The following is a 19,327-nucleotide window of genomic DNA, read 5'->3' on the forward strand; positions in this document are numbered from 1 at the left end:
TTTGAGTGTACCGGTTAGCAAACCGGGTACAACATGGTTAACCTCCCTGCCTTGCCTATGCGTTTCTCTCTCGCTCTCTTTCTTTGAGTTTCAAGGGTGCAGATGAGCCACGTCGAGGAGAGACGCGGAAGAGTGCTTCGTTCAGTGCGAGAAAAGTGAATGCAGCCTATAACCTTGCTGTAGGCTATTCGGTTAGCCGCATATTGGGCTATGCGCAACGTCCAATTGTAAGCAATATGAAAGGGAAAACTGAATTCGTGCTTGTAATCTATCGATATGAATGCGACGTACTGAAATGCAAGAGGTATGTACCTTACCACTCGAGCATTTATTGTTATTAACGCTTTTGTGCTTGCTGACTGCGTTTTTCTGTAATATAGTTAGGATAGGCACGTGTCACCATTGCGCAGTAAAAAACACAGAAACTTGTTTCCGTGATAAAACGTACAACTTTCCCGCCCTGCTTTCCTGTAATTAATTGTATTACGGAAGCAGGCACTGTCTGCTGCAGGGATTTAAGCAACTGTCGCTCAATGCCTATAGAACTGCATCAACCTTACTTCAGTATGCGCGTTAGCGCAGACAGTCTTTTGTCTGATTTTCTGTCTGCTTTTTTTTTCATCAAATTTCACTCTTTTCCAGCTCACGAAATATCGATCGAGCTATATAATACGTATATTCACTTACCGCGTTCACTGCACGTTTTACTAACAAGATTGCAGTTAATTGGTCAAGACACTTGTATTACTTCCACACGTGGCTCGCATTTATGGACAAACAAACTTGCGCCATCCACTGAATGCAATCGCTTCTGTCAGGCAATTCAAAGAAACGCTAGTAAAGGAGAAAACCCAGCATTCGCCTTTTCTTTTTTTTTTCCTTTACGAAGGTGACGTGAAAATACAAACACAAAGAATTACTTCATTACTCGCCGTCGGCTGCTCCGTTTCATCGGCTTTCCAAGTTACCGCGGCACGACTCCGGGCTTGTTATGTGGTGAGCTCGCACTCGGGGGTAATCTCATTAGCCTCGCTTCCAAGCGCCACCTGGTGTGAGGGTAAAGTTCTCGGATGCGCGTGAGGAGGGAGGGGGTAGATAACGGCGCTCGCCCTGCCGCCAGACTACGCTGGGCTGCTGGAGGTGCAATTAGTTTACGCTACAAAGCGTTTGACCCTTTACCTGACGCGGAAACGTTGGACGAAGTCAAGGTGTGTCGGCCTACCCCCGACAGAGGTCGCTGTCTGACCCTCCGCTCAGTACCTTGCGTCTTCCTGGGAGCTTCACGCCGCCAAGTAATTGAAGCAAGCATCCTTTATTTCCGTAGCGAGAACTTCCTCTATTCTCTTGGTGAGTAGTACGTTAAACATGCCAAGGTAGGTTACGTAAAAGCCGGCTAGTTCCCAGCATCATGACCTAAGACTACCGTGAAAAATGCACACCAGATAAACGAGAAAGCAAGTAAAGAATACAGATGAGACCGTGGGTAGAATAGCGACTTACAGGCTATGGCGTATAAGGGTAAAATCGATACGTTATAGTTATTATAGGATATAATATATATATATATATATATTATATATATATATATATATTATATATATATATATATTACATACATGTAAAATATATACATTGTAGTCACTTAGATTACCGCGAATAGAGTCCGATAATACTAACACCAGGACGATAGTAACATGAAGACCAAAACAGACTAACAGATTAAGTTTTAACTTTTGATGTCTACTGGCTTATTTAGCCGGAGGGTACCATGCTTGTTAAAACGACGTTCAGCATATGGCGGCTTAAGCTCAGTAAGCAACACGCACCTTTGAACCGGAGCTTCTGAAAATAATGGGAATTTGAGCTCGTGGTAGATAGTTCACGCAACCATATGTGTTAGCACTTGAAGGGTAATTCGACTTCTACTTTCTGAACGAGGTAGAGCACCATATGAAACGCGCGCAATATAAGACCACGAACGATAAAGGCGGCTCACAGTAGCGCCACCAAGAAAGCAAAGTTATTCTTCGGTGCAATAACGCGAGGAACAACGCGGAGACAACTCTTCAAGAGAAGCGATTATGAGTCGTTCGCTATCGAGCCGAGAACAACTTTAGTGCCGCTACTGCGTCTATGACGTCATTCCCGCTCTCGGCGCATTCGTGTACCTCTATATCGCCCGGTGTGGCTTGCATTTGAAGGTGTGTACACGCTGTGCGAAGGCAGGAACGGAAGCCGGAATAAATCTTTGACATTGAAGCACCCACAGGTAGAGCATTTTCCTTTCCTTCCGCACATTAAACTCGAGAGCTTTTGACGCAAGGGCACACGCCGTCGACGCAATGCTTATCTTGCCTCGCCGTCATCTTGAGGATGCTTGAAGGGCGTATTGGTCGCTTTCGTGACAAAGGCCTAGCCAAATATTGACGACAGTAACAAGAAAAGTATTTTCTTTTTTCCTCTGATGCGTTGAGGAAAAGCCTAATCGATAAGGAAAACCTGCTGTCTCCCGTTTCTTTTTCTTTTTTAAGTACGGTGTTTTTGTTGACATGCGAAGCCTTTGTAAAGATATTTCAGGCACGTCCTATTGGTGCATATATTGAGATGACATTTCCGACAGTGGCGTAGAACGAAGAGTTCACCTCTAGGGAGCGTACGTTCTGGAGGGCCCTTTGAGAAGCCGCTTTTAGTGGCGAGTCGCAGCTGTACAGAGTGTTTTTCTTCCGAAAGCGAAAACCAGTCAGGTGTCGTGGCTTAGGGCGCGTGCCGTTTGCGACACTTTCGCACCGAAGCTCATGCGGCCTAGCAGTTCCAGCGATTCGACGTGTTGACAATTTCCCGGTAACAGTCGACGTCTTCAAAGGCGGTTTGATTCGAGTACCAAGGTGCTGAAGGATCATGCGAGGCGGGTGTCTAGTTGTTCGTGTGAATGATTTTTTTTTCAGTCAGTGTTTGCCGTGCTTTCGGTCTGCCTTCTCGAATTTCAACAGTTACTAAATCTTTCATATGCGCGTATACATGGACTTTTGTATATTCGACGATAATCGAGATGTCTGAGCTTTGACCTTTCGCGGTAGCTCCCACAGAGGCTGTTCCGTTTTGGAACCCTGAGCATCTAGGAAAACCCTGTAACTCAAGCCCCTGACGCAAACGAAAATGTTCCGAGTCGCTGAATGAGTTTCAAGTACGTAGATGCTATTCCATGCATATATGGCCCATACTTTATGGCGGATTGCAAGCAAGAGGCCTGTGACTGGCTCTCACGTTGCAATTCCTTAGAAAAAAAAAAAGCTGATCGGAGTCGGCAAAAAGCCCAAAAATCATCTTGAATCGAGCCTTGATAGAACAAAACGAAAAAAGTGCCCTGAACTTGTGCGCACAGAAATGCATATTGTGAAACGTTTTCATAGTGGCAAACCGATAACTTGTGTTTATGTCGGGAATGTTATTGTTCCCTTTGGTACGAGCGCAGTTGATATTGTAAGAATAAAACGGTGCAACTGGAATTAAGGGAAAAAGAGTTGCGATCGCACCACGATGCGTCTGGTTTAAATGGCGCGGAAAAATTATGTGATGTTAACGTTGCCACTAAAGGCAACGTAGACGATAATGCGTTTCGCAAAAATATATAGCAGGTCTGCGTATGAGACGGAAATAGCTGCGAGCTTTCGGTCCTGTTTTTACATTGATTGTGCAGTGATGTTCTTTGTCGTCTGTACGTAATTCTTCCTTTTCATATAGTTGTCGCAGAGGTGTTTTTCTCGCTGTCTCTTTTTTTTCGCGTGGTTAACACGTTTATTAAAGTCACCAGCAAAATCAATAATAGCGGGATAAGAATCTACGCATTTGTGCAATTTTCGTTTTGTTTAGGAGGTCGTATGCGGAAGGTTCTTCTGCAAACACTGCCGTTAGCAACACATTTGCAAATGCATGTCCGAGAATTCTGTCTTGAGAATACGCGAGCAATAGGCGTATCCGCTTAGCCATATTTAGTATTGTTTGTCTGGATTGCTGATGACTAGTGGCACCAAATTTACAGTTAATGAATATTGAACCAAAGTGAAATTGCTCACGGTTATCTGTGATGGCTGCATCTAGGACGAAAAAAAGTTTTGATACTACAGTCTTTGTTATCCAATAGAATCTCGTCTACACTGTTGTTTGCTCCCGGAGTTAGTCTGTGGCTGAGTTTATTTAATAAAAAATGCTGCATCATGGTGAGCCTAGGTGAATGTACCCTAACCTTTAAGCTGTACCTTAACCTTTATTCTTAACCTTTAAAAATAAGGTGATAAAATTGCTCGCTCACAAACGCAGCATCGCTCTTTCTCTAAATAAGCATGAAAGTAATTCCGTTTTTGTATTACGAAATCACAGCTGATTTAGTACACCCTGTGGAAATATCAGACGAGGTGAGTGATACGAAACTACAGAAAATCAATACCAACGCATTGAAAGTGTAATACTGAAATAACTGTACACGCAATCCGCTTATCGCCGACGATCATGCATTTTGTGCGTACTTTTACCATCATCTTTGTCTTTTTTTATTTTTTGGAAACGACAGTGTACTTCCTGAACAAACAATTTATTAGAGCATACTGAACATTCTAACGCGATGAACTAACGGACCGTTAGTTGTGTTGCAATGTGGATCATCAACGCGGACAGATATGGACAGCGGCTGCCAAAGCGGGACAGGCCAAAGCAAATAGACCACTTTCCATCTGAATTAAGGAGGAGGAAGAGGAAGAAATAGACGGAAAGACACGGAAGTTGGTCAGTTTTTAGACCAGCTGTCTACCCTGTGCTGGGGAAAGGAATAACGAAGTAAGACTCCCGTTAGAAGATTATATCAGGCGAATCAAAGAGGTGTCGGCTGCACATATGCGACTCATTTCGGTGTACATTACGTCACATAAAGGCAATCGATTCTGGTTAAGTGCAGTGATTCCCGGATAACGAAAGATGGCAACGAAGGGCGAACGATAGTGCCTGTTCTGTACTCTTCTTTGCCTTCAGTAATACGTTCTGGCGGGTTTAGTTGGTTCATTACTGTTAGACGTTCTTAAACTGCGCGAAGTGACCAGGACACCAGAAAGAAAACACAGAGAAGAGCACGAGCGCAGACGTGTTCTTCTCTGTGTTTTCTTGCTTGTGTTCTGGTCATTTCGCGCAGTTTAAGAACGTCCTTCTTTGCCGTCTCTGGTTTTTCATGAAGGGCTGCGCGTAACCTAAAGTGAGCACCTTTGGAATGGCTAGGTCTGCAATTCAAAAGTAGTAAGCCTGGAAAACTGCGCCTGTGTTGCACAACTCCAGCTGACTAGTGTCAAAATATCGGCTTACCTAATGGTGCGTAAATATCTCAGGAAAAGAACCCATGCTTGCCCCGTCTTCCAATTCCTTGCCTCACAACGAAAGAATCGTTGGATCCGAAATTTGTATGTATTGAAAGGCGATTGAAACAGGCTGTTAGCTAAACTCTACTTGGGGTTTATCTTTCACGGCTCCACTATTCATTCATCTTAACCTAGCGTGAAAGCGCTTTCCCTGAAACAGCCATCATGATTGAGCCGTGTTGCTAACCCCGAACCATGGCAAGCCAAAATAACCCTCCTTTGATCAAAGCAGCCGCGAAAAACGAGCAAGTCCACGCTTCTCTATAAGTATCGGGTGTCTTATCCAGATTCTCCGGGCATGTACGCTGCAATGGCGAAGGAAGCCCAGTAGCTGGCGAGCCCAAGCGCAGTCAGCTTCGAATGACGCGGGGGATGCGTCCATCTCGAAACCAAACGTGGAATCGGCCATAATAGAGGCAATTTCCCAAGACTGAACAAAAGCGATCGTTTTCTTCCTTCTTTTTTCTTCCTGTGCGGCGGCTATGCCCCTCTTCACTTTTGTCACTAAAGTGAAGGACTGCGATGGGTAGTAAATGATTGCGCAAAGGAATGGAGATGAAAGCAAGTGCCATGCACGCTGGTCTGGAATGATTTCTGTGCGTCCCGATCTTCTTTTGCACCGAGGAGCCGTCGCAGCTGGGCTCTTTGTCCGAAGCGGTGCGGCGGCAGCATCACCAGCCGGGAAGAATTTCCTATGAGCTGCGCCTTCTTGTTGTTCTCTTGCGGCTAGCTTTTGCGCCTGTCACTGCCAGTACTTTGCTATTATTTGCTTGGCCACCACATCTTATACAGGCGAGATAGAAGAACCATCTTCTGATTGCGGATCTGGCTGCTGATTGGTTTACGGCTGCGCCTGAATCGAGGACTGGTATACCTCGACTTCTGTTGCCTCCGCGCGGGTGAGTCGTGCGGCGCCGCCGAAATTGCCATTCCGTGCCGGTGACTTGTCCCAGGTGCAGTCATGTTGCTATGCTAGCGAGAAAGCGTTCTTGTTGCCAAGCGCTGGATATCTGCCCCTGTGACGGCGATCTAACGGTGGTACTGGTTATTTAGTACGAAAAAAGTACTTACGCGGGCCGAATTTAACGTCAGAGTCTGCCTAAAGGTTCCTAGCATCCCCTGTGCATGGGTTATTGTGGTAAGGTTATAGAATACAGAAGGCAATCGCGTTGAGCCATGGGTCACCATCGGCAATGTAGCGCTATAGCCCGTTACATATGAGGCAGCACTTTCTGTTCTTCGGATCGGTTGATCACATTAAGTAGTACGCCTCAGTATAGAGCCGGACTTTGGAAAAGATGTTATTCGCCTACTGGTTTCGCGGTCGTTTAAGGCTCATTCACACTTGCAACTAGCTTCGGTCGCGCGACTGGTTCCCAAGGAGCGACTCAAAAACGACCGATGTGAACACCCGGCAGTTCAACCTACTACTCGTCGCCACAACCAATTCGCACCTGCTCACGCTGCCGTCACCTCGTAAAATAATTTGGCGCCTTATTCCTGTGGGTCTGATTGGTTCAGTTCAGAGGTTTGCGACTGTAGTCGTGTGACTGACCAAAGCGGTCACGTGCGATCGGTAGCTTTGCTACTAACATAGTCGCGCGACCGGTGTCGCAAGTGTGAATGAACATTTATATATATAGTGCGATATTGTTTGATCTCCGCGATTCAATCAAATCACTATGGAGGGCTTTGCCAAACATATTTTTGATGCATTTGTTTCCTGTAAGGCTGATTGCATCATCGTAATGACGTCAGTGTGGCCAGCGACATTACCAGCTTTCTGAAAATTGGTACAACGGTTCAAAATAACGCCAGTTCTTACAGACGTTTTCCTTAGCGAAGTGAACAGGTGCATTAAGCAAGGCCGGAGTGGTGTTGTAAACCGCATTTTCCAGTATTTTTGACATTACATGTGTGGGTGGGTGGGTGTGCGTGTGTTAATGTACCATTTTAGCGATCGAATAATATATACGAAAATGAACTACTAGCTAGCCCAACAACAAGTTCTTTCAGACATATGGTGGCAATACACAATAAGGTGCTCAAAAAGTGAGTGAGTGATACGATGGTAGTAAAGTGCATACGAAGTATGGAAACGTGAAAGAATGACCATTGAGAGTTACAAATATGACGAAGAGGAAAACACACGGAAAAATGTAGATTACCATACAACACGTAGTGCATTGCTATTTGAGGGCTATGCTGTTTTTTTTTTACTGATGAACAAAAACAATACAGTAAGCGCGTTTTATACGCAACAGAATGATGAGTCATATGCTTGATGCATCGAAACAGCGGAAATGACTCAGCGCATTGGCCTTGAATGACAGGATATTCGCACAGCAAGACATATAGAAGGAGGCAAACTATCAGGGCCATACGGCATTCGAAACGGGTGGAAGTTTTAACCGATTGGCGTTAGAGATAACCAAGACATCCCTATTGAAAATCCCAGCATTGCCCATCATAAAATTTATGATGGAAATGGTGGAAATTCTGGTGGGTATGATGGACAACGTGGTGTACATGGTGGGAGTAATGGTGGACATCGTGGGACCCTTGGTGGGCGTGCTGGGAAAGTTGGTGGTTTGGTGGACACTCGGTGGGCATAATGGGTGGGTGGTGGAGACACAAAGTTGGTGGGCGGTGGAACAATTGGTGGGTGTGCTGGGTGGATGCAGGGATGCTTCGTGTTTGGTGGGAGACCCGGTGGGCAAAGTGGGTGGGTGGTGGCGTACGTGGTGAGGTGCCGGGTGGATGCTGGGTGCAATAGATGTTGATAATAGAAACATGAGGAGCCTCTGTCGATGGGCACGTACGTTGCTGATTATGGATGCTTCGTGATCAGCTGCATTTATAATGCATAGAAGTACTCATCCGAGAAAACTGCGAATTGTTGTGATACAATTTGAACTCTAGGGCATTGTGCATCAACTGTCAACGTGCATCTCTAGGTGTTTCCTTGCAGGGGCGTAGCCAAGGGGTGGGGGGTTGAGGGTTCAACCCGGCCCTCCCGAAATTTTTCAATTTTGCATGTGTATATATACACGCACACATACAAACGCACGCACGAACATATATAAAGTATGGTTGAACCCCCCCCCCCCCCCCCCCCGAAAAAAATTTCTGGCTACGCCCCGGTTTCCTTGCATTGAAAATGGAAGTGAGAAGAGTTTTACTTCTGAACCAACGAGCGAGAGGCAAGCGCTGCACATGACAATTAACTGACGAAAGCCCTAACTAATGGGAGAAAGCATAAGCGACAAAGTGCAACACTTCTAAAATTACATTTTGCGTCGCCTACATGCTTGGCCTAATTTCGCATAGACACGATGTCCGTTGTCAAAGATGTTGTACGCGACGGTTACAAGCAACTCGATCGACCGCTAGCGTATTGGTTCGTATTGTTAGCTCGGCGGTGCACTTGCACGAGTACATCTTTATTACTTGCCCGGCTCCTTACCGTGTTTCAAGAAAACACTTTATCGTCAGCAGCCCCCTTTAGACAACTTTACGAAAAGGAAGCCTCCGTAAGGTAGCTTTCGAAGTACCTAGGGGCTTATGCTATCCAGCATGGCGATATGTGTGTATTTGCGTACAAAGCACGACATCCGCAACAATAAAAAGAAAAAAAAAAAAGCTTCGAAGCAATGTGCGAGCAATCACACGTGTCGTATTTCATCGAGGATACATATCACGCGTGGAAAGGCGATGAAGCTGGCACGATTGAGCCACAATTTGAACAAACATCAGGAGCCTCAGTATTGGCAAAATGCTGCTGTCTTCGCTCCTCGAAAGTAGCAAGATGCGAAAACGGAGCTCACCTGTCGTAAACGCTTCTTCCGTGTGGTCAGCCTTTCGACTTCTTTGGAATAATCCCAACTAGTCCGCTGGTAGTCCTCGGTGCGTAAACCTAACGACAAAAGTGCTAACACCGACCGAAATAAATAAACACAAGTAAGGCAATGAGAAAACCTTACCCATTTATTAGCATAAAGCTGAATTAGAACACATTCAGAAGGAGGTAATATTCACCACACAGGCACATCGTTCACGCGCATTCACTTCGGTTCGCACAGACCGTCCGTTTCTCTACCGCTGTCACTGACGGCCGCGAGAACGGCCAGAACACGGCCACACAACACGTCTCTTCCTCCACATAAGCACAAACAACAACAACACGGGACATTACGGGAATTCAGCCTTGAGACATCCCCCTTTCCCTTGAGGACGCAAGCCGAATGGAGGGAAACAGGCGGGAGCCTGGGCTCAACGAGGGGACCGCACACAACGCCGTGCAACCACCAGCACACACACGTGCATTGAACGTACACAAATACACAAATGAAACGACGGGAAATTAGCAAACGCGTTATTGTGACGGCTAGTGTTTAGCCAAAAAGAAAGTTTAGCAACAAGAGTCAGCGAGTCAGCAACGCTAGCAACGCTCAAAATGCCCGTCTAACACTAGCGGTATTTGCTTTCAGTAGCTTAAATGCACACTTGATTTAACCTTTTGTTGTAGGATTAAGTTATACGCGCATGAATGGATGATTCAAGCGTAAAAACGTGCATAGCTTCGCTCCCATAACAGTCACTCATACGGATAAAGGCGTCTTTGGTTAGGTGCCCTTAAATTGTCCTAAGGTGGGTCTTTGAAAGGTCGCTCTACCTTTCCTTCCACTTTACCTGAAGTTCTCCTTCGAAAGGCCGCCTTTACGCGTAAGAAAAGAAACGTTTGTGATTACGAGTGGGAGCTGCAAGTATAACCACTAGCAGCTCACGCTTGACGACTATGAAGTCTAAGCTAACAGTTCGAAATAAGGCAACAATTTCGCGCAGTGCGTTCACATTCTTCCAATATTAGGATTTCCACGGCTCTGATGTCATCAAAAAGTTGTTGGAGTAACTGTGCCCTTCGCGCGACGGGCACGTGACGGCACTGGTGAAACAGTGAGAGCGCCCAAGGCACAACGCGAAGCGGCAGACATATGCTGTTTTACCCATCGCATTTACAGCGGACACAATTCTTCATAACTTACTTCCGGCAGCTGTGTCACAATTTCCAAATGCATGTTGCACGAACGGTGTGATTTCGTGCATTAAGAAACGGCACAAAAATACATCGCACAGCGCATTTGCACTGCGTACTACGTGCACCCGTGGCACCGAGATGAAAACGTTTCCGTGTATTTTGAACCACGTATACAACACGCGAAAAACGCATCACGGTTAGTTATCTTTTCTATTGTGTTTCCGCGTGATGGGTATGCTATATCAACGCCCCGCTATAGCCCCGCGATGAAGCAAAACGCGTTGAGCTGTACCAAGCGAGAAGCAATGCATAGTGCAATAGCGCAAACAAACAGGGACACCGGCAAGAGAGACGATACAGGCGCTAACTTTCAACTGACATTGGTAATAGATACCAATGTCATGTAGTCGCACGTATGTCGGGCAATCTGGACGTTCCGTAACGTTCGCCTTCGTGAACACCATTCTTCGTTGAAATGCAGGCCAGTAGCCACCTGTCCCTTCACTGCGCAGTGTGCAAATGTACACCGTGTTTTGATGACACAAGCATATTATTTCAGAACGGCGATGAAACAGCTAGAGAGGTAGCCGAAGCGTTTTTCATTGCACGGTTCAAAGATAAGTGCATAAGCCACCCATCGTTATCCCTGTCGGATAAAGAAATAGATTTCCTGGTCTCAGGGCTGTGACAGGGATAGTGAGATTTTTTTTTTTTTGCTGTCGGACGAAGTCACTGCGCATGACCAATTGTTTGTTTGTATATATTATACATGAGCGTTTCCGAAAAAAATAAACGTCAGTTGAAAGTTAGCGCCTGTATCGTCTCTCTTGCCTGTGTCCCTGTGTTTGTTACGCTATTGCACTATGAATTCGTACCAACTAGCTCGGCTTTCCATACTACTGCGAGAAGCAATGAACCACATGGTTCAGAGCAGACTCGCTTTTGTATTAATAAATGAAGTTAAGGCTGAAGGTAAGTATTCATTAAGCTGCGGATGTAATTACATGACAAAATGTTCTTGAATACATGATGTGCATTTTCACATCGCAGTCAAAGGCCGACCTCCCCTGAACAACCTTCACTAACTATTCCGCTACATCTGCATAACTTGCTGTAAATTTCAACGACAGATTGATGAGACAAATATATAAGATAGCGCATTTCCTTCTTGCAGCGTTAGCACTCGTGTTTGAGCTATTTGTAGCAACGTACACACGATTTTTCTGTTCATATGTCGATACCGAAACTGAAACTGAGGTGGTGGTGGCGCTAGTGTCGCCAACATCGCCCTGTCGCTTTTTTTTTTTTCTTCGCAGACATGGCGGCGTCCTGCATTTCGTGTGTGCGTCGTAGTGTCGAGTTTTGTTCATGCGGTCGACCTTTACTGCGTTACCTCGCATTGTGTGTTCTGTGTTGCGGTTACTGATGTAAGCGCAAGTTCTTCACTGAGTATGATCCGCGGCACCGTGCAAATAGTCACCAGATGCCGGCCGTGCGACTCCGTTCTCTGCGACTTCCTTTGTTCGGTGTGATGGAGGGACGTGATTCATAGCTTTGGAGACCCTCTTTGCACCGTGCCCTCTTCAAACGTTTCCACGCATCAGTGAGTAACAGCACCGCAATCTTTACTCGACGGCACGCTCTGTGGGCCCAGAAAATGCCTTGACGTTCGAGCAGTTCGGGAGCTATACCGGCGGACAGCCGGATGCGGGTAGCTTGGCCGTTCCTTGCTCTGCGCATCGCTTGAAAACCGGCGGTCATCCTGCAGTGTACGCTGCCAGCGTGCTTTCTTGCCAGAGGTAAGTGATTTTGAATGTTACGCTTCGTACGTTGTCAGTCGTTCTTATTCTGGTATGCGTTGTCGCTGAAGGAAATCGCATAACTTGTTGGTACCACATATCGTTGTTGTGTGCATGGTGCTCGCGCACGACGTTTGTCCAAGAGCGTAATCAGTAGCTATATAAAGTTTTGGTAATTAGCTCGTGCGCACGCACTGCGCTATGTTAAAATTTGCTGAAAGGAGACATTTTTCTCAGACACACCATCGTCATGTGTTTTATGCGTGCATTTTACACTTGTCAACTTACTTGAGGTAAAGCAATGAAATCGAAGCTTGATTTATTTTTTTCTTTTGAACGAACTCCAAAGGAATGATCTCCAGCCACCGTGTTGAGCGATGAGCCGTGAATCAGTACAGTGGGAGAAGTAAAGTGTATGTAGGGATATTTTCTTTAGGCGTGCATTTTGTGCGTCCTTAAGGAACGTGACCGTCAAAAGCGTTTAGGTTAGCACTCTTGGACATTGTTTGTCGTCTTTTAAGCAATAGCTAAGGTAGATTTGCTAAAATGCAATTTTTGCAGCATGGACACCGTATTTAGTTTAGTCAGTTTGACCCATTTTATGCGTGTTGACCTAATTTGGCAAGGCGTACTCTCATCTGAATTTGCTATTGCTTTCGGCACTGTATGTGCGTTCGTGCATTGCAGTTACCTGTGACAGTGGTATTACGTGCAAAATTCGTGACACGGGGTGTTGCTGGCACCCCGTGTTCACGAATTTTTCATTTCAAGCTCCCATCTTACCCTCAACTTCTGCCTTTATTGGATTGGTATTACTTGTTTCCTAACTTCTGCAGTTATATAGCTTGTGGTAAGCACTCATCACTGTGTTTATGTGCTAGTGCGTTATGTAAAACCATTCATACGCTATTCGCGGTCTACTGGTGGAGTGATAGGTGGACTGCAGTTTTCCATGACGGCTGGCAAGTATCATAAAGCACCACTTAAACAGCGCTGTAATCGTACCCATGAACTGGAGCTCAGGCTCTGTTACGGCACCATAAATCTTATTTGCTAAGTATGCTAAATTGCATAAAGTATGCTATAAATGTGGTTGCACATTGTGTATGTTGCTAAGGGCACAAACAAGCCACCCTGCATCTAAGGTAGATAATATGGCACTCACATGGCTTGTTTCGTTGAACGTGCAACGTGGCATAGACCAGGAATGAAGCGCCGTGTCATCCAATTCTTCCCTCACCTATGCCGCGCTACACGTTCAGCTGAATATGATAACATACCAACTCGCCCAACTTCCCGTGCTAATGCACTGACATGGCACAGTGAAACACTGGCATGCGGAGCTTTGTTGGATGTAAAAGACATGTAGACCACAGAAATTCTGCAAAAACTCGGCAATTTTGGTCAAGCACAAAGTGTATTTCTCATAAATTATGTTGAAGGCAGCAAAGCACATGCTGTCGACATTCATTCAGTAAGAATCCATGGGAAAGTGTATTGAGCAATAATCACATGTACGATGAGGCTTTGAAAATTTCAGATAACATTTATTCACATTTTCTTAGATGGGTAACTTGTTGAATGCCCATTATAGCATGTGGCTGACAAGGATGTGTGTTATTAGGGAAATATATTGACCTCCCTCATGTTATTTCTGTCTAACACATAAGCTAATCAGTGCATAATGTGTTAGTTCCACGATGAACAAAGTTAAAATATTCCTGTATTTGTCAGTCCCATTTATTATTCCGTGTATGGTTTGCGTGAGACCATGCCTGCTTGGCATAACCTCTGAGTTGACTGGTAACAGCCTTATTACACAACTTTCTCTCAAAGCCTGACCTACCAGATTTCTTTGACAACAAACAGACCAAATTCTCGGCAATGCTTTAACAAAGAAATTGTGCAGCCACCTCCCCTGCTGGTGATGACCATATGCAGCCAATGCTGATGTGAACCCGAGTGATGAACAAATGCAGGTAGGCCACAGCTCTGTTGTAAACAATTTTGACATTATTGTTGTCACAGATCAAACTTGCGATTTATGTGTGGCTACACACATGTGGTGAGGTTCAATAAGTTTCATCTGCTACGCGCAAACATAGGAACATGTAGGAGTGCTAATGTGGAGTAGGAATCTTCTACAATACGTAGGACATATGTGCCACACATCAACATCAAATTTAAAATGCATTTAGATCTGAAGCTGCTCAATACTAAAGTGTGGCGTTTCATTTCTAGGTCTAGTTTATTCTATAACAACAACCCATATCAGGCACCAAAACAGCCAAATTTGTCAAGTCTAGAAACCGATTACAGTGTTGTGTTGCTGTTCCGTGTGTCCCTGTGTATCAAGGATTATTCCTGTTTCCATTTGCATGTTTAGTAGCCCACAATTCCTGCATTGATTCAAGGAAATAGGGCCACATTCAGGAAATTTGGCTTTCATGTATACACCCTTGTACAGCAAAGAGATTTGTGTGTTATTGCTACAGGGTCATAATGAAGATAGCCCAGAATACCACACACAAACACACACCATGCAGGGCCTAGCCAGAAAATTTGTTAATGATAGCGGTCTTGCTATACTTCATGTTTTTTTGTGCATGTGTTCGTATGTGTGTGTGCGTTTATATGAACATGCAGCATTTCAAAATTTTGAGGGAGCTTGAAATCCCTCCTCCAGTTATGACAATCACGCCATGACTTGTGATGTTTTGTGCAATATTTCATTATTTTTTGCTGTTTTCATTTCAACATGTGTGAACGTTCCTGGAGCACCATTTTGAAGCTTTCCTACATATTCAAAGTTAGATGGTGTTCTCACGGCGCTCTCTTTTTTATAATGCTGCAGCACATTTGGGCAATACAAGAAGCACAATTACAGACACTATTGACCCTTTAGCATTTTCCATCTCATTGTGAACCAAGTAGGCTTGCAGTCAATCCTTGCTTTTGTTGTTGCATTGAACGTGAAACATTACTCACCTGAGCTCCTAGAGAATTTTCCTCTATACTTTACACTTGCCAGCGGATACCCGTGGCATAAATGCATTTGTTGCAGATAGGCACACAAAAGCAATGCTTCCTGAGGCGTACAGTGCCTATCCATACTTTGTACACACATCTTCCAAAGCCATATGATTTTGGTCACGAATGCCAAGTGGAACACGACAAAGAGATTCCTCCTATTGCGGTCTCCCTGGTACCAGCGAGTGGCACCATGGTGAATCTCTACCATACTATGAACTCCTTTAGCGCCGAAATTCAATCAAGGATGGAGATACCCTGTTGGAATCTATACCAGCCAGGCTAAACTTTTTATAATGCATTGAGTCACACGTGCCAAGGGATGCGGATTTGTTGAGTTTGACATCCCAGAAATTAACAGTAGCACATTTGTTCTTATAAAATAGTATTTTCGGTGGCCTCGAACCAAGCATTGGTGAGAAAACACATTCCACAAATACACAGCAGCAATGCACAGCAGGGTGATTCCACGAGAGATCAAACATGCCTATCCGGTCGATATTTTTATTTTGCCTGGGTTTTTGATGTGTAATGTGGGCACACTCAAAGTGCAGTGAACCGAAAATTTTATTTCCAGGAAACTCTCCCAGCGCGGCAAAAAATATTTGAAGGTGTGGTGCGGCCCTCCTGTTTTTGCTCACTGCAATGTTTTCGGATTTCACGGCAGAATTTAACGTGAACTATAAATGACGTGTTGAAATTTCTTTCCCTGGTTTTAAAACGCAATACTGTGAATTACATCCATGCATATTTTATGCCGTTCTCAAAAGGAAGAAAATTTGAAAAATGGCAAACACGGTCGAAATGAAAAAAAGTGTGCTAAGCTTGAGGCACCTTGGCGCCTTTCCTATTTCAAACAGAAATTTCAAAACAGTGTAAATATAGAAAAGAACCTTTGCACATTATACGGAAGATCATTTTCCTACGGGCAATGCAAAAAAAGAAAAAAATAGTTAAAGAAGCGAGTTTTTTCAAAAAGTTCATTTTCAAAAAATTAAAAAATCCGGTCTCAATTTTGACGACAATTTTTTATTGAAGAGCGCTTCTGTCAATGAACACACGGATTTAATATCATATGTCCTCATTTGCTTTGTTCACGAGATATAACGGTCCAAAATGACCTTTGCTGTGTGTGGTCACTTTAGTGCGACTGATGGTTATCAGCTTGCATTGTGCGTAAATTTCAGTTTTAATTATTCTGATGCAGCAAAACCATGCTCTGGTGGCTGTTCGTCAAGAAGAATATGTTCTCAGATTTTATTGGTGCCTAGCGTATGCGAAAGTGGGCTGCTGCTGCCGTCTAGAAGGTGAATAGGACTCTCTGTGGAACAATTTGCAGTCAATAACTATCAGTTTTTAAGTAGTGTCAAACAATGCAACAATTCCAGCTTTATGAGAATGCACATTCAGGCACTGCAGGAATGACCATTGTTTTAAGATATGGTGTCATTCTTTATAGGTTAAGCGATGAGTCACTCACACACATTGCCTTGTGCCATATGGTGCATCACTACAATTTTCCTTCTTTGGTTCTTGTATTTTTTAGAAATTTGCTACAAGGAGAGGGCAAGCAAACTTCTTACGATGAGCAACAGCAACAGCTGTACCTTCTTTACACTCTTTTTATGAAACTCGCTCTGTTATTGAAATGTTGCATTAATTGAATAGCTACTCAGCCAGACATGATGAATGCACATTAGCTTGTGTGCTTATTAGTGTCTGGTTTCTTCAAAATCTAAAAACAAAAAAACAAAGATGTATATTCTACAGAAAAGGCCGTCAATAGGTGCATCACATATACTTCATTTTGCCCATCAAAACAACATATCTTTTGCGACTCACTTCTGCGGAATCTGTGTGGAAGAAGCGTAATAATGAAAGACAGTTTTTCTCTCATTCAAAAAAAGTTATGTTTGTCTAGATAATTGTGCCTTGCATTTTATTTTGCTCATATTTGTTAACCACATTTGCATGCTTGAAATGCACAACTCAATCAGTAGTGTGCTTGATTGGGACTGCACTGGTTGGTGCAATATAAAAGGCAATAAAACAGCATTAGACAAGAAGATGTGAAGATGACACACACGCCACTAGGAAACAAGGCAGTCAGAGCCAATGTGAACTTTTCTAGGTCTTTGGCCTAAAATGAAGTATGCAATAGCAACCTCCTATCTACTATAATACATATAACCAACGCAAAGAAAACTGGTGGTGTGGCCGACGTATCATTTTTATTTTGCGCTTCTCTGTTGACTGTCATTGCAATGTCGTAAGCAACTATCTTGGCAATGGGGTTTAATAAAAACTGTTCACCATGCTCATCAACTTTGTCTCGGGTATTTAGCTGGGAGAGAGCGATAGCTTGAGCCATTTTCACAGCTGATTGGGGAAGTCATGTATGTACTGTTGATCATTATTCAAAGCCGCATAACATTTCTATGTCATCGACGTTCGTAAATATTAATCGTCTCACAGTTCCAGATGAAGTGCATTTTAAAGTTTTTTGCCCAGGTATTGTTCTAAAAGTTGCACGCAGATAACCTAGTAGGTAACAGCCAAAATGCATTCTCACACACTGACGATGCATCTTGTCAATTTACTTATGTTTAGAGGTGTGCGAATATTCGAGTTCGAATTCGAATCGAATAATACCGTAACGAATAATTCGATTCGACTTTCGAATAGCTAGTATTCGAAGTTTCGAATAATTCGAGACCGCGAATATCTAAAACGCGACGAAGGCCAATGGTGCAACTTGGTTAGGTGGGGTGGGATAAGCTAACGCTGACGTCGTTACTGTAGGTCTTTCAAAAACTTTCAACGAAATCCTGGTTCAAAGCGAGCGGATTTTATTTTAAAGGAGATTGTGTCATTTCCGCGCTTTCATGGCTCCAGCAAAATAGGCCAGGGAGGTCTGGAGACTGTGGAACTGCTAGCGCCAAAAAATAACCAACACACTGAGCTACAGTCAAGAGGTTAAAAATACTTCATTCAGTCCCTGATCCCAAGAAAGGATGATCATGGGAAATACTGGAAAGAGCATGGGGCTGCACTTTATCCAGGTATCGTCAAAATTGCTTCGCGATACATTCCCATGCCTGCTACAGAGGTGCCCAGTGAGGGCATATTTTCAACTGCAGGAAACACCAACCCATCACGGTGAGAGAACCTCAAGCCAGGTGTGTGGAGCAGCTTGTGGTGCTGCATGAAAATTTGTAGCATTTCAGTAGCAGCAACTCACCGCATTAGGTGCTCGATGACATGAGCAGATTTCACTTCCTTGTTCTTTCTTTCAATTTTTGCAATAAAATCTTTTTATTCGATATTCCATATTTTGTCCACTATTCGGCACTATTCGATTCGAATTCGATTCGAGATGAAATTCCACTATTCGCACACCCCTACTTATGTTTGTAGCTTGTGGATGCTTCGAGAATTTTTTCTTGGAAACTTTTTAAAATATGTGACTAGCAGCTTATACGAGCTCGTGCTTTTTAACCTATATGCATTTTTACAGTAAAAACATTTGTATTGTTTTGTTGAATATTTTGTATTGCGTTTTTGCTCTAGATCTGCAAAGGAGCTGTCCTGAGGCACCATGCTTACTCAAGTCATGCAGCGAGAGTCAGGTAAGTGTTATGTTTCACCTTCCTGCAGCTGTTTCGTTGTTCACTTGCAAAACTGTCATATTTTCATGAATTGGCAATGTGGGGACATTTTCTTCAAGACTGCGGTTGAGCAGCAAACGGTCGTGCCACTCTTCACCATCCTAAATGAAGGTAGGCATGCAAACACAGGCACAAGAGAGAAATCGGGACAACTGAATTGCTGACTAACAGCTGAAGAAAATGCAGAGCGGCTGAAAAGAAGGTAGACCAAACACTTACCTGCACACTGGTATGGGGTGACACTTATTAATCTGGCAGATGTGGGGCTTTACTGAGAGAAATGTGTAGGCATTTGATTCATTCTTTATACAAATTATTCGCGGCTGCCTCAAGCATGCGCTTCCACTGCTATTAATATGCCACAGGCATATCGATACTAGGTAAGTACCTTGC

General features: G+C 44.1%; 1 long non-coding RNA gene across 1 annotated transcript; it reads left to right on the forward strand.

The window, feature by feature from the left end:
• Nucleotides 1-11,577: 11,577 nt before the first annotated feature.
• On the forward strand, nt 11,578-18,913 carry LOC119387029 (uncharacterized). The gene is made up of 3 exons (XR_005182429.2): nt 11,578-12,236; nt 14,146-14,215; nt 18,837-18,913. It is a non-coding gene; the product is annotated as an uncharacterized LOC119387029 (long non-coding RNA).
• Nucleotides 18,914-19,327: the final 414 nt, after the last annotated feature.

Source organism: Rhipicephalus sanguineus, chromosome 3 (assembly GCF_013339695.2).
Source record: "Rhipicephalus sanguineus isolate Rsan-2018 chromosome 3, BIME_Rsan_1.4, whole genome shotgun sequence".
Classification (NCBI taxonomy): domain Eukaryota; kingdom Metazoa; phylum Arthropoda; class Arachnida; order Ixodida; family Ixodidae; genus Rhipicephalus; species Rhipicephalus sanguineus.